The sequence below is a fragment of the Pygoscelis adeliae genome, unplaced genomic scaffold, assembly GCF_000699105.1.
Source record: "Pygoscelis adeliae isolate BGI_AS28 unplaced genomic scaffold, ASM69910v1 Scaffold227, whole genome shotgun sequence".
Classification (NCBI taxonomy): Eukaryota; Metazoa; Chordata; class Aves; order Sphenisciformes; family Spheniscidae; genus Pygoscelis; species Pygoscelis adeliae.
The window spans coordinates 756225-770195 of NW_008825100.1; positions in this window are offsets into that span (position 1 = coordinate 756225).

Here is a 13971-nt window from a genome sequence, read left to right on the forward strand (position 1 = left end):
GTAAGATTTATGAAGTCCTTAACTATAAAGTCCTTACTTTTAAGTGCTGGATATTGTTTTGTAAATGGGGTGTTAGATAAGTAGACCATGTGGTGGATATGGGTAAGTATTTAATAATCTAGGAATATGGGGTATAATTTAGCTAACAGTGCGTGTGATTGACGGTGAAGCATCGTTCCAGCATATTGATATCCATTTTACATTTTTATATGTCTAGTTATTGGAGAAACCAGCAGGAGAGCAACACAATGACTATATAAATAAATGCAGGACCAAGGTCCACTTTCAGGGCCCTGGGCAAGACTACACAGCTTTTTTTTTGGCAGAACTGAGCGCTTAAAAGGTCTGTGAGAAATTAGACATTGAAAAAGGAGTCTCTGAAGAGCAAAGCAAGCTGTGAGAAAGCAATTCATAGTCAGACCAGGTGGAAGAGACTCAAGTCGTCCAAGCTGTCTGAAGCAACCTTCCCGGCTTCTAGGGAAAGGTAAACCCAAGGGATGGCCAGCCACACATGACCATGTGATTGCTGCAGGACTGATTTTCTCTGGAAAGCTGGGGTTGCTCCAGCAGGGCAGTCCCAGCCTGGACATCATACACTGCTCCTGATGGAAGGGAACAGGAGGTGATCACACTGCTGTATGTGCAGCATAAGATGTCCTTTGGGAGCAATCAGTCTGTGCCGTGCCCTGCTGCAACATGGGGTCCCAGTGCACGTCTGTCCCTTCCCTCCTGTGATACCATGTGGAGGGCCTCAGTGGGATCGCAAGGCTTGGATGCTCCTCCTTGGATGCAAACCCTACAAGAAGATAGTGTTTCTGGCCAGCTTCAATTCTCATGCAAATTTCCTTCAAGTACAAGCAGACTTGAAATTGTCCCCAGGACTAATTAGGTCCTAGGTTTAGGTACAGAAATAAGCAAGGAAAAAAACTCAAAGGAGGACAGATTCTAGATGAAAGATGAGCATGAATGAGAAACTACTGTTAGCAAATATAACTCTCTTTTTAAATGGAGCCTGAGGTCTGTTCTGAGTTACTCCTGTGTACAGCGTGCACGATGAAGGCACAAGCTAGTTACTGGGGAGGGTGGTGGGAATAGAGGTCGTTCCTAGCTCTGCCAGAAGCTTCCTTGGCCAGTCTCTTAATCTGTATAGAATTTAATTCAATGCGGCCCTGGTCTTTGAAACCACCACGTACTATGTTGATGCAAGAAATAGCAGTAACAATAATATACCTGGTTTTTGTGGTGGTGTGGGTTGGGTTTTTTTCAAATTCCATCATTTACCACTTTTCATGCCTCTCAGCTTTACTTTGGCACGAAAGGCAAGGAAGAGGATTATTTAGGAAAATGTGGGTGGCAATAACTACCAACTTTATCCCAGGTAGTTTGAGTTTTACTGTTTGCATTTCCTGGAAAATCTAGGGATTTTGTTTGTTTGCTTTGGGGTTGGATTTACTGACTGAAAAAACAGTCGAACAAGCAAAATATTAAGAAAATACTTGATTGCTCAATATGAAGCCCATGATTTGTCTTGTAGCACTAGATTAAAAATAATATATCTTCAGAGGTACATTCACTTGCTGTTACAGAAGTTTAATAAAGTACTTCGCTACCTGCCAATATCCAGAGAGAACCCCAGACTAATGAGTTTGCACTGTTTATTTGAGTGAAGGGATTCTTTTGAAAGGTTTGAGCTACCAGGACTGGGTTAACTGTACTGTGATTTTTGTATTAAAATGCGTCTTCCCAGCTGCATATGTTCTGGATAAAACTGGGATCTGAATGAAGAGTAACTGGCTCAGATGGATCTGAGCACTTCAGTGATGATATTAGCTAGAAAAGGAGAACTTTGGGACAAAATAGCACTTTTTCATGACTGTTCCTTGATAGTCAAGCTGGTGTTCAACATTTCTGGACTTCCAAAGACAGCTGTGGCCAAAATTGTTTCTCCATTTAAAACTTACTGGCAAACTGCATCTATTTCTGTCAAAGGAGCTCAGCAATACAAGTTTTGTCACCTTTGTCTAAATGAAGATAAGTCCCTACTTTGTCCTTATATGTCTGAGCTCTTTTATTAATTGCATCTTGTTTCTTTTTTAATCAGGAAATCTTAAGTTTTATTTAATTCAATATTACAGAACACTTCTTAGCCATGAGGAGAACAAAGTAATACTCTTTCTCAATATAAGAAAGTCTATATTATGGTGGGAATACATTTGAATATTTATATAAGGAAAAAGGTTTACTGTGTAGAATGGTATACTCAAAGACCCAAAAGATTTCCTTTGAAATGTAAAATGTCCATATGTTAATTTCAGATGTGACTGCATACTTCTGCTGTCTTTTCTTTGATCCTCTTTCTCTCCAACATCAGTGGCATTTATCCGATTCTCATTATTATATCACCAGGGCTCTTCAAATTGCCTTATATTTGTTCTGGCAACATCCATGTGAAGTAGTTAAGTGCTGGTGCTTTCACTTTACAGACTGGGAACCAAGGAGAAGGAATTAAGTGACATGCCCAAGGACACTTGCAGAAAGACCATGGCCAGGCAGAGACTTGGAAATAAACCTTCCAGCTCCCAGACAAGCACCATCATCAGGTAACAGGACTCCCTTGGCTCTTCTTGTAGTACTACATCACCTGACTGCTCTCAGCTCTTTTTTACAAGCCTGAAGGCAGGGAATCAATATTAGAGTTCCTCTATCTCAGTGCCAAGGACATCCAAGCATATATCTAAATGTAAGTAGTAACAAGTAGGTTCTAGGTGTGGGATTTTCTCATCTAACTCAAGAAATCTGTGCTGTAGGTGACTACATCAGGGTTAATTCTCTTGCTGCCTCTTCGGTCCAGAAAAAGATGTTTCAAGGGTGCTTTTTGTCTAAGGTGGACAAGGTAAATCATGCTTCTGAAATACCTCTTTCACCCCACAGATGGTGTCTGGATGCCTAGTTCAGTGCAGAAGTTAGGTAGGAGGAATCCCAACTAACTTTGTTATTGTTTCCAAGTCAGCACACGCGCTTGCTCTAATGTTTCTTACCCATCTCTATGCCCGCTATCAGCACTCTCACACTCTTTAAAAGGACAAAGCTGCTGCTGGAAGGACATTCAAACCATGACTGAGTGATCATGTAGCATGGGATAAGTTGCTTACACTTTAACCATTGCTCAGTTCTCCAACCATTTACACAGCAAAGGTTTTAGTATGTGATAACTCTGGATCTGAAAGTGCACTGAGTACATCACTGAGGGAGGTGGGCCAGACTTTAGCCAACGGCACAGACTGCTGTTTCTATCAGGTGGACAGTGCTATGGTTTGTAGGAGATCAACAGAGTAAGAATCAGCATAATTTAATTTTTATTCAACTTCTGTAGTTCATTTTGCCACATCTTACAGCTAAAAAAAAAGGTCCACATCCCAAATTGTGCTATCACAGTGATTTTCATTTAAAATTGAGCTAAACTTTGAATGTGTTACTTTAATTTCCCTCCATCTTGTTTCCTTCTTTGTAATATGTGTGAATTAATACATTTGTTTTTTGGGAAGGAGTGTCTTAGGCTTTCTTCTAATGCATCAGGAGCTAAATAGTTCTACTGATCACTGTTTAAGGAAGGCTAACCTAATGAATTAAACATTGGCTTGAGAGCGTGGCTTTCAAAGAGGACTTTCTATGTAGGGTTGCCATGCTGCTGTCCATGATTTCCCAGGCAGAAATATGCATGCATGCATTATGGAGATGGATTCCCAGTGTGCAGTAAGCCAGGCATATCAGGTTTATTGTGCATGTGTCGACACTTTTTGGCACATTCATGAACGCATCCAACTTATTTGGCCTGCACTGTGCAATTGATATGTAGAAGATGTTCCTCTGTCCAGGACTTGCCAATGTCCACAGACCAAAAAGAGGTACCGTTACTACTGCCAAGCTGCCAGATATTGAGGAATGACTACTGTCCTCAAATCCCATAAAAATAAGATTTCTAGGAGAAGAAAGAGGACATATTTGAGTTTCCTGGACAAGTGGTTATCTTCATTTCACGATCTTAGATAAATCATTTCATCTGATTGCTTGCACATCCACATTTAAGGTCAGGCAATTACAATGCTAAGTTACACTAAGTGATATTATGAGATGAAACAGTGTTGGTAAAGAGCTAATATTCTTCTAGATGTAAATTTTCAGGAGCTGTAATCCATGAAAATACATTTCAAATCATTGCAGCCATCTCTAAATTTCAATAAAAGTTGATGGGCTCTGAGACATCCCCAAAGGAGATCCACAAGACATACTTTTCATTCTTTATAGTTAACCAGTTATTTCCATCTTGTATTGCACTAAAGACTAGTCAGGATTTTGTCTCTTCCCTTTCAAAAACCTGAAGAGCATTCCCAACATAGTGATGTGAACAGGAGTAGGTCTAATTGGTAGAAAAGGGATTGAGGCAGCTGATTTAGAAGAATAAATGTTGACCACAGAGGCAGCAGCTGCTCTTCTCTTAGACAATTCTTCAAAGCAAGCACAGTAGCTTGCTCTGATTTCCCGTCTGTTCTTATAACTCTTTGTTTAATGTCAGCCTGGGGACATTGCTTTCTGTCTGGTAGAGGGCACCTCCTCACCTTCCCAGCCTCCAGTTATTCTTTCCTGACAAAAACACTTGAGCATGAAGAGAAGAAAGTCTTTGCCCTTCAGAATGTTTGCTGCTAGGCTGCATTTGCCCCTCCACTGCATCATGAAAATCTGACTTCATCTGAAGCTCCAGTTGTATTTCTAATTACTTGAAGGGATATGACACTAAAGGAAAATTATGTGGGTTTTGTTTTATGTGATTTGTTTATAACTTAACATGGCACTTAATAAAAAAGCTGTATAAATCAACTGATACAAACAATCATTCCTTTATCAGGAAATTACATGTGCAAAGTATTGGTTAGTGGAATGAGTCTTAATGAAATTCAGTCAAAAGCTACAGATCTGAGAATGAACAGGGGCCTCTTAATAGAAGAAGGTTCTATTTTTCCTGTAAGGTTCAGAGATCCAAACAATAAAATAGTGATTTAATAGACTTTAAGTCAATCAAGATGATACAATAGTGTTAATTAGCCTTTTGTGCCTAATTCACAACTAATTCTATTGTCTACTTATTTATGTTCTAAAGTGGCCCTGATGAAATTTTTAATATTTCACCTAAGCTGAAGATTCATTTTTATGCTGGCTGGTAATTTTCTCATATATAGCTTGAAATTGTACTCTAGATAATTTTGCATAGTAGTATATCTACATGTCAGGATCATTGGCTGCTGTGTTGAATGGCTCTTCAGAGCTGACAACTGGATAATAGCTTTACTTTCAGCCAGCAGAGGAAGTCAAGAGCAAAAGTGTAGAGATAATGTGAATATAATTCATTATTCAAATATGCAAGTGATGAACTGAAAACAAAGAGGGAAGAGTAATAATGGTGTCATTATTTTTATTACTCTTGTTTTGCAAACGTAGCGTGAAACATTAAAGTAGATCTTTGAGAGATTCTCAACTGTACGGTGACAAATTTACTTTCTTGGCAATATTGATAAAAGGAAAGTAAAGCAGACAGGTTTCTACAGAAGGTATGCTGCACTGTTAGTTGTACTATTAAATATTTTCTTGTTGCCTTTTGCTCTTTAGAATTCATGTTATTAGTTACTCTTTAGAAGCCTGATCAGTGACTGGAAGAAAAGTGCATTGTTCTTGTGGCTTTTTTTAGTTAAGACAATCTTCAAAGCTTTTAAATCTTTGTAGCATGACTAACAAAGGCCAAATAGGCAGGTTATGTAAAGCTTTCCTTGAAAAATGAGGAATTTGCATGTGATAGCAAAACATCCGCCATGAAAGCAGCACAGAAATAGGTTTTAATGGAATAAGGACCTAAAAAGCATCCATTTGGTAACTGAAGTGTTTCCCCCTTACTATGCTGTTTAACACTCTACCTTTCATATCGTCTGTTTTACTTCTCCAATGGTTAGGTGAAGGTTTATTAAAAAAATCTTTAGTGCTTTTAATTTTTAAGTGTATGTACAGTAATATACAGAGACTTTTGGAAACAAAGATGAAAGACGTTTTCTGCTAAACTTACAGCAGGGGTAAAGAAAGTCGCCTGCAAAGATTACGTCTTGTGTGGGGCAGTGTGGCAAACACCCTTTTCTCCAGGCAGCTTCTGCACCAGAGAAAGAGAAATAAAGCATGGAGGAGGCATGGAGGTCTCACCTCCACATGCATGAGTAACAGAGAGCAAGGCAGCACATCTGGAAGGGCCCAGGTACAAGCCATGGCATTCCCTATCTCAGTTTAAAATCTCTTTGTAGCTGTATAGGAAGGCTTTGTGGATTATTTTTATAGTACCTGCAATGTGCGCATTAGTTGTTTATCATACTGCAAGAGACTGTATGGCATGCTTTTGTGAAAACTGTCCAGAATTTACTGGCAGATTTGACATGCAGCTGTTACGAGGTTACAGCTCGGCATAACGTTTTCTGGAAGACCTCGAGTAGGTGCTGTTCTGCAAGGAGTTAATTTGAGATAAGGAAGAAAGGGATTGTGATAGTTAAAACCAGCATTACCTTTGCGTTTCTAAAAGTAAGTTGGAGTAGGCAAGGCAGGCAAAGCCTGAGAAGAAGAGAGGATTGTTTTCCCGAATACACAAATGGGAGACTGAGTCACAGGGGAATTAAGGGTCTTGCCCAAGGTCAAAGAAGCTTGCGGGAGACCTCTCCCTACTCTCAGTTCATTGTTGTTCCTCCAAGACTGCCTTTCTCAGCTTCACAAGCAATATTTTGCCTCCTAAGCCAATGATATATTGAGAACTGATAGAGATTTGGTATTCAACTCTGAACATTTTATCATTTTCATGGTAAATTAATGAAGGTATGAAATGCTAAAATGAGTAGAAGTGCCACACAGGTTTGCACGATACTGTAGCTGCTGATGGATCTGATTCTCTTCTGACTTACATTATAAACACAGGTAAATCCCATTGTTTGCTTATTTACATCAGCTTAAACTGTAGAAGACTGGAAATTTAATTCCATTAATTGCTATTTCTATTTTTCTCACCTTTACCTGATTTCACACCTGCAACTTGTGCCCAAACTTGAAGTAACCTTTTTATCTAAGTAACTGACGCAGAAATTTGGCTGCCAGCCTCCAGCTGGAGAGCCTAAGAGGTTATCAGAGTTCTCCAGAGCTACAGTTTTGGAAACGGGCTGTGTGAAGAAAGACCAAGGCTGCTATGTGAACTGAGAGTTTCAGGAGCAGCTCGTTCCACTGCTTTTATGACCCTGAAAGAGTGGCTTAGATCCTGAGTCAGAAAACTATTTAAGCACGTGCTCAACTTCACTGGGACAGAAGCTTGTGCTTGCAGAAGCATGTGTTTAAGCACTGTCTTGAAAAAATATGGTTTCCTGTATCAGGGCTTTTAATCTCTCCATTCTCCAGTTCTCCATCTGTTAAAAAGAATTAACAGGTGGCAGAAAGGAAATGTTGTTATCTGTCTTCTGTTAGCTCTTTAAAGCCTCTGACTCCGAGTGCGTGGAGCCACTATCTCAGTGAGTCCTCAGCCTCTCTTGAAGCATCTGTGTCATACTACAATGAAAAAGAATAATTTATGCAGTTACTTAACACGTATATTATGCAACACTGAGCTGCCCAGAAGAAAGATTCTGAGGAGTGGGGAGGGACTGTTGACCTTCCTAGAAGAAGCTGTGCAGAGGACCCCATGCATTGCACTTCAGCACCAGAAATGCAGGGGCTTCACTGTTCTCCTGGACTCTGAACAGGTATCGGTGATGTTGAGATCAGACAGACAAAACTTTTCTTGGACAGCCTCAGAAAGGAGAGGAAAGGTCCTCCTAAAGAGAGCAGCTAATGCTGCCTAATGCAAGACGTTCCCTTCAGTAAATACCAGAGGATCAACCTACAGAGAACAGTTGCTTTGAGGTGATGATCTTAGGTCTGAGAACAGTGATCTAGAGCATGAGGAAGCTGGCCTGGCACAGGAGGAGTAGAAATAACCAAGTCTGCAAAGTCTTGAGCTTTGTTCCTCTAACATCAATAAAGCCAAGCCCAGAAACCAGTTATACTTGGATGCTACACCCATGCTGGGCTCCCTGGCTTGGAAAGACTCACAGTGCAAAAGAAAGTTCTTCATTAATTATTATTAGTAGTAGTTATTTGCATTGTATTATGAAGACCCAATATGCAATACAGAGTAAAATATAATTCCTGTTGTAAATAGTTATAATTTAATTAGATGAGACAATTAAGAATGGGGAAAAGATATAAAAGAGTGAACAAAAGGATAATTAACCAACATTTCATTAGCTCCAATATTTTTCCCTTTGTTTGGCTCTTTGAAGTTTCTTCCTTGCTTATTTTTTAAATAATTTCTTTTTAAATTAGCAAAATCATTTCAATTTTCACTTTGGCTCTATGTAAACTGGAGAAACAGCTTCTCATTAGAAATGTATTAATTAACGTGATAATAAGCATGATTCTGCCTCATGGATAAAGGCAGCCCTTTCCTATTAAAGGAGTGAGAAGGACATTATACACTAGCTGCTTCAGATGCTAAATAACAGTGTAACTGATCAAAGCCAGCCCCAGCCCATCACAGGGACACGCTGGGTAGTTGCCCGCATTACCAAAACCAGAGGGGCAGTTTTTCTTTCAGTGCAATTTCTTACTGCTCAGTTACCAGCTGTGTAATTCTGGTGGATGCGACCGGTAGATTTATTTTGCCCGGTAAGCGGGGCCGACCCGAGCACGGCAGCAGAGAGCTCAGGGCTGCCTGTTCGGGGGGAGTTTGCAACCTGCGCTGAGCTCTGTGCAGCAGCAGCTGCTTTGCTTCTAGTCTGCAAACCAGGCAATTAAAGTGAGCCTGGGTATGTCTGCAAAAGCTGAGGTCAAAACTTTGACTGAAGGTTCACATACTTAGCCTAGCCTGTGCTTAACACCGTGTTATTTATTCCCATAGCTTTCACAGTCAGCTTGGTTGTTTATCTGGTTGTTTTGCTCACTGTGTTCCTGGGAAATTTCTGTTCCTCTGAAGGTCGGTGGGAGTTTTGACAAGGGCTGCAGCACAGGTGCGGTTCCAGCCCTGTATAACCATTTGTTATTGTGCTCGAGAGCACCTTCCCCTTAGATGAAGGGCAGGAATGACATGGGGAGGTAGGAGCGGCAGGGGCTGGCTTTCACTGGCGGGCGTTTCCACGAGCCCCGTGAGCCTGATAGAGTTGCCGTAGGACAATTTCCTAAATGCTCACTCTCTGTATCCTGGATCCTTGTCCAGGTCCAACACTCTTGCACCAGTTCCACAGGTAGAAGTAGTAAAGAAGCGTAGAGATGGAAGGAGTGTGATATGTGAGTTATTTTCACAAGTTAGAGATGACCCCATAACTCATAAGTGGTGGAGCGGAGCCTGCAGAAAGGAATTTCTGTCCACCATTGACTGTGCTCACTTATTTATTGCTTAGCACGTACCTCTCATCATCAACAATGGAAAAACTAGTTTTCTGTGTGAAGCTAATGCTTTCGCTTGCTTGATCGTGGGGCAGGGGCTATCTCCTTCCCCCTCATCCCTATGAGTGCAAGATATTTCCTTGGGTAACACATTTTCACGTGGATTCTGAGTGTGCTGGGTTGTCAGCTCCGTGCAACATCATAGCCAAACTTTTTAGTGATGAAACAAATTGACAAGTATGTGTGTGACATGGCATCTGACTATCAGATGTTAGAGGAATGCAAAAGGCATACCATCGCGAGGCATATAATTCAGTGTGTGTGTGTGTCTGTATATATAGAACTAACAATTTATATTCTAATCATCACAAAGCAATCACACTGTGAGTGCATTTTTGTTATTAATACTTTCTCTTTGATGCATAAACAATCCCATTTGAAATTCCTGGTACCAACTATGCTAATCTTTCACTGGAAAAAACTTATTTGCAGAGGAGGAAGAATGAAGGGTAGGTAAGCGAAATGTATTTCATCTGTTTGAAATAACTGCAAAACTATCAGCATTAACGGTGAAAATATTTAATGAGTATTGCACTAGCCAGCACCAAAAGTAGTGAGATAGATACAGAATTGCATTTGTTCTGTCACAGACATGACTGACATTTAATTATTGTCTATTTTTGTGCTGATAATCTCATTCTTATCATTCCTTGTTAAATCCTTTAGAACCCCAAGAAAAATGAGATCAAGTGACAAAAATAAGATAATGAAATCATATGAAATAGAATGAAATTATATCTTGTAGGTAAGAGGTGATTCAGGAGTCTAGGTTATTTTATGGGGTTGTGTAAGCTCTATAAGTGATTGTGAATTAAATGTGTTGAGCTCACAGAAAAGCTTTGGGAAAGAATGGCTGGTTGCAAGCTAAGCTGACTCCTTGGTTGCCATTGTGCAGCGCATGCCATATGCAATGATGTAAGATCATTGTAAACCTCAAAAGATGGTGAATTTAAGTCTTGTTGGGAAAAAATATATATCTTTCCAGCTCACTTCCCTTTTGCTAGTTTGTTCCCTTTGTGCTGTTGTGAAGCCTTTGGAAGCCGGTTTGTCACAGTGGCTGTAAAATCGGGATCTATTTTTATCATTCTTAGCTTTCAGCCAGAAAAAGGCTTCCCAGTCTTTTGCCAAAAACTATATTGACTATACAACCCGATCCAAGCTTTTGAGTCACTGTATATGTCTGTTTGCAATATGTAACAGGAAAACACTTCTAGCTGAAGTTTTAAAGGTAGGAGGTAGGAAATCTGTTGCAAAAATTAGATGAACAATGAGTTCTGCTAAGGGAAAGTCAAAGGCAACACTCACCATTGATTAGTCTTTTCCAAGATAACCTGTTAAGTTCATTGAAAAATGACTTTGCAAGTTGTATGGTGATGAAAACACTGAGGGTTTAATTTTGTTTCCTGCTAACCTCTGAATGATGTAGTGGAAATCTAGTCAATGCATGCTAAGAAAAATGCTGACAAACAAAAGTATATAACTCATGAATGTGCTAATTTACTGAACAGGAATATTACTTATCTGAGTGCACTAGGTAGTGACCATTTCAGTGTCTGCATTTCTGCCAGCTATCCTGCAAGTGGGTTTTGTAACTCTTTGATGACAAAAAAGTGTAGCTGGTGCAGAAACATGGGAATCTCTTTCTCCTCCCTTCACAGGCTTATCTGTGGCCTTGTGAAACAAGCCTAAGTTGTGATATGGGGCTTATTCCCAATTCTGTCATTGACTGTCTGTACAACTATAGGCACAGGTCTTGAATATTCTGTCCATTAGTTTCTGCCTTGTAAAATAATGTAAATCATCATTAAAACATGGATGAGCAACAGTATGTGAATTCAGAAAGCTCTTGCCATAAGAACTTGTTTGCAAAGTATTATTACAAGTACCTCTATCTGTACCAAAGTTGATTATTTAGCGTGGAAGAGGATATGTTTGCACCCAACTTCTTTTTCCAAAAGCAGAACTGTGCATTTTATGAAAATCATGTCTACAAGTAGCCTACTGCCTAAGCTTTGCTTCTTGGGGGAATAGCAAGGGAAGTGGCTCTAGTAGGTGTTTTTCAAATGTTGAAGATGCAACATTTGAGATATTCTCTCCGCTTCGTGCTCTAGCTCAGATAACCTTCCTCATACGGGAACTCCTGCAGTGAAACGGCGGATCTCTGTTCTGCTCCTTCACCATGGAAATTCAAAACGGAAGCCAGTCAGGGTGCTTTGTGCAGGTGATCTGCCAGGCTGCACAGTCACCAGAAAAAAGGATGTCACCCCTCCCGAGGGTGATCAACAGCTCCTAAATGAGGTGCTTAAAGTAGGCAATACGAGTATCTCTGTCTCTAAACCTGCACGCTGTTTTGGAGGTGGCTGTTTTTCACATTTCTGTGCTCAAGTTCAGGCCAAGCCCAAACTCTCACATTTAGACTCCCACATTCTGGCAGCCTGAAAACACAAGAAGGTGGCTTTCGTTCACTGGTTAGGAGAATGGCTTCTGCAACCAATCTTCTACCCAAGCAATGGACTGTGATTGCTCCTTTAGGTTTATGCCCTCCATTTCCATCTTACTAACTTGGCCTAAAATGCCCAGGTACTGGCTGTAATGAGTAGCCATAATGAATGCAAAGAAATGGCGTATTTTATAGGACTCTGTAGGGTGCTGGATCTCTGAAGAGAAAGCAAGAGCCAGGACCGGCACTGTGCTGAGGATAAAGCTTTTTCAGGCCCCTGTTTCATTCATACTATTGGAGAGAACAGGTTGTTCCTCAGCTTCTTCCAGTGACAGAGCAGAAATCTTCAGAAATCCGTAACAGAGCTTAGCTAATATTTCAAAACTTTGCTGCTTTACCAAATAAATCTGTCAAAGATTTAAATTTATTAAGCTCATTTGGGAATCAACACACATTTGTATTTAATAGAACCTGTGCTATTTTTTATCCTCATTTGTTCCTAAACCAGAAAATTTTAAGCTTAGTTTAAGTTTTAGTTTAAACTTTTAGAAAAGTTTAGCCAGACATAGGCTAATCAATCGGCAGAGCAGAGCACCCCACATCAGTGGCTGTGCAGATGTACACATAATCCTTTCAACCTTCAGAGAGCTAGCAAACTAATTCTTACCTTGAGTTTTATGTTGAATTGGCTTTGCTTCAGTGAGCTCCATAGCAGTGACATTGAACGTCTGGAATGGCCCGAGGAACAAGGGAACAAAATGATCCCATTTTACCAGGCAATTGCTGGTGCTCCTTGTAGTCTTGCCCAGTTGTCGCAGCTCAGCACTTAAGCTCTAGAGACCTCAGTGCAGCTGCACTTCCTGGATGTGGATGCAGGAATTGCACCCTTCCACGTGTCTCTCTTATTTCCCGTACTCACAAGCACGACAGGAACAAGAGACACACTGTGACAACTTCAGTAAAGGGCATGTAAAGGCTCAGTGCTTTGGAGTGGTCAATGAGCTCCGCAAATCCCAGGTAAGGACGGCAATGTTTGAAGGGGACTCTCAGACAGTGTGCTGTCTTTGTCCTACTCTGGAAACCTTCTGTCTGCAAAGCAAAATTGGCTTTATAAAGTGTTTATTTTAGAAAAGCATGCACAGTGTCAAATATATACATATTGATTTATTTTTGACTAGGATAAGTCTATGTTACTAACATACTAACATCCCTCAGGCGGAATTTAGATATGTTATCTGGTAATCTATTGACATTTACATGTCCATAGGTGTTAATATAGCCTACATCAGCTACATGTTTCAACAGAGGCTTCCTCTACTCTCCTCATTTCATACATAAAGACCTAAATCTCTTTAAATTATTTCTAACTTTCTGAATTGGAAAAGAACATAGAAATAGCATTTAAACAGTGGATTGGTCTTAGGTATCTTTTGGTTGAGTTTCCTTCCAGTCATTCTATAAGCCTCACTGTTGGTGATAGAGAGAATTAAATCTGCCTCCCTTCTGCCTGACAAACCTATAAATAAATAGTTGCAGCTGGGCCTGTTTGCATCCTCTGCTATACTAGTATTCATGCATTATACTGGTATATCACTCATGGTAAGAGAGAGGGGAAAGCAAGCCTGTTAGCTTGTTTACACTTACTAGTTGGAGATATTCCTGAATAATAGAGTTCAGGAGGTTTAAAATAATTCATGTATTTCCAATTACAGTGTTACTAACCTTCGTTGTGGTCCTGGACTGAATTAATCATGTTCTTTTCAAAATGTAATGTAAACAGAGGCTGCAAAACTTTCTAACTGCTTTGGGAACCTTTAAACATGTGGCTGCAGGCTCCACAATCACTGACAAGGTTTTGCAGATGCGATCACTGCTTGGTGAAAAAAGAGCTGTCCCTTTGTTACACAGTGGCAAATGAGTAATGTACAAACTCTGTCAACCTAAATTCATAGGAATAAAAATTCATGCTAATTTAGATCGTG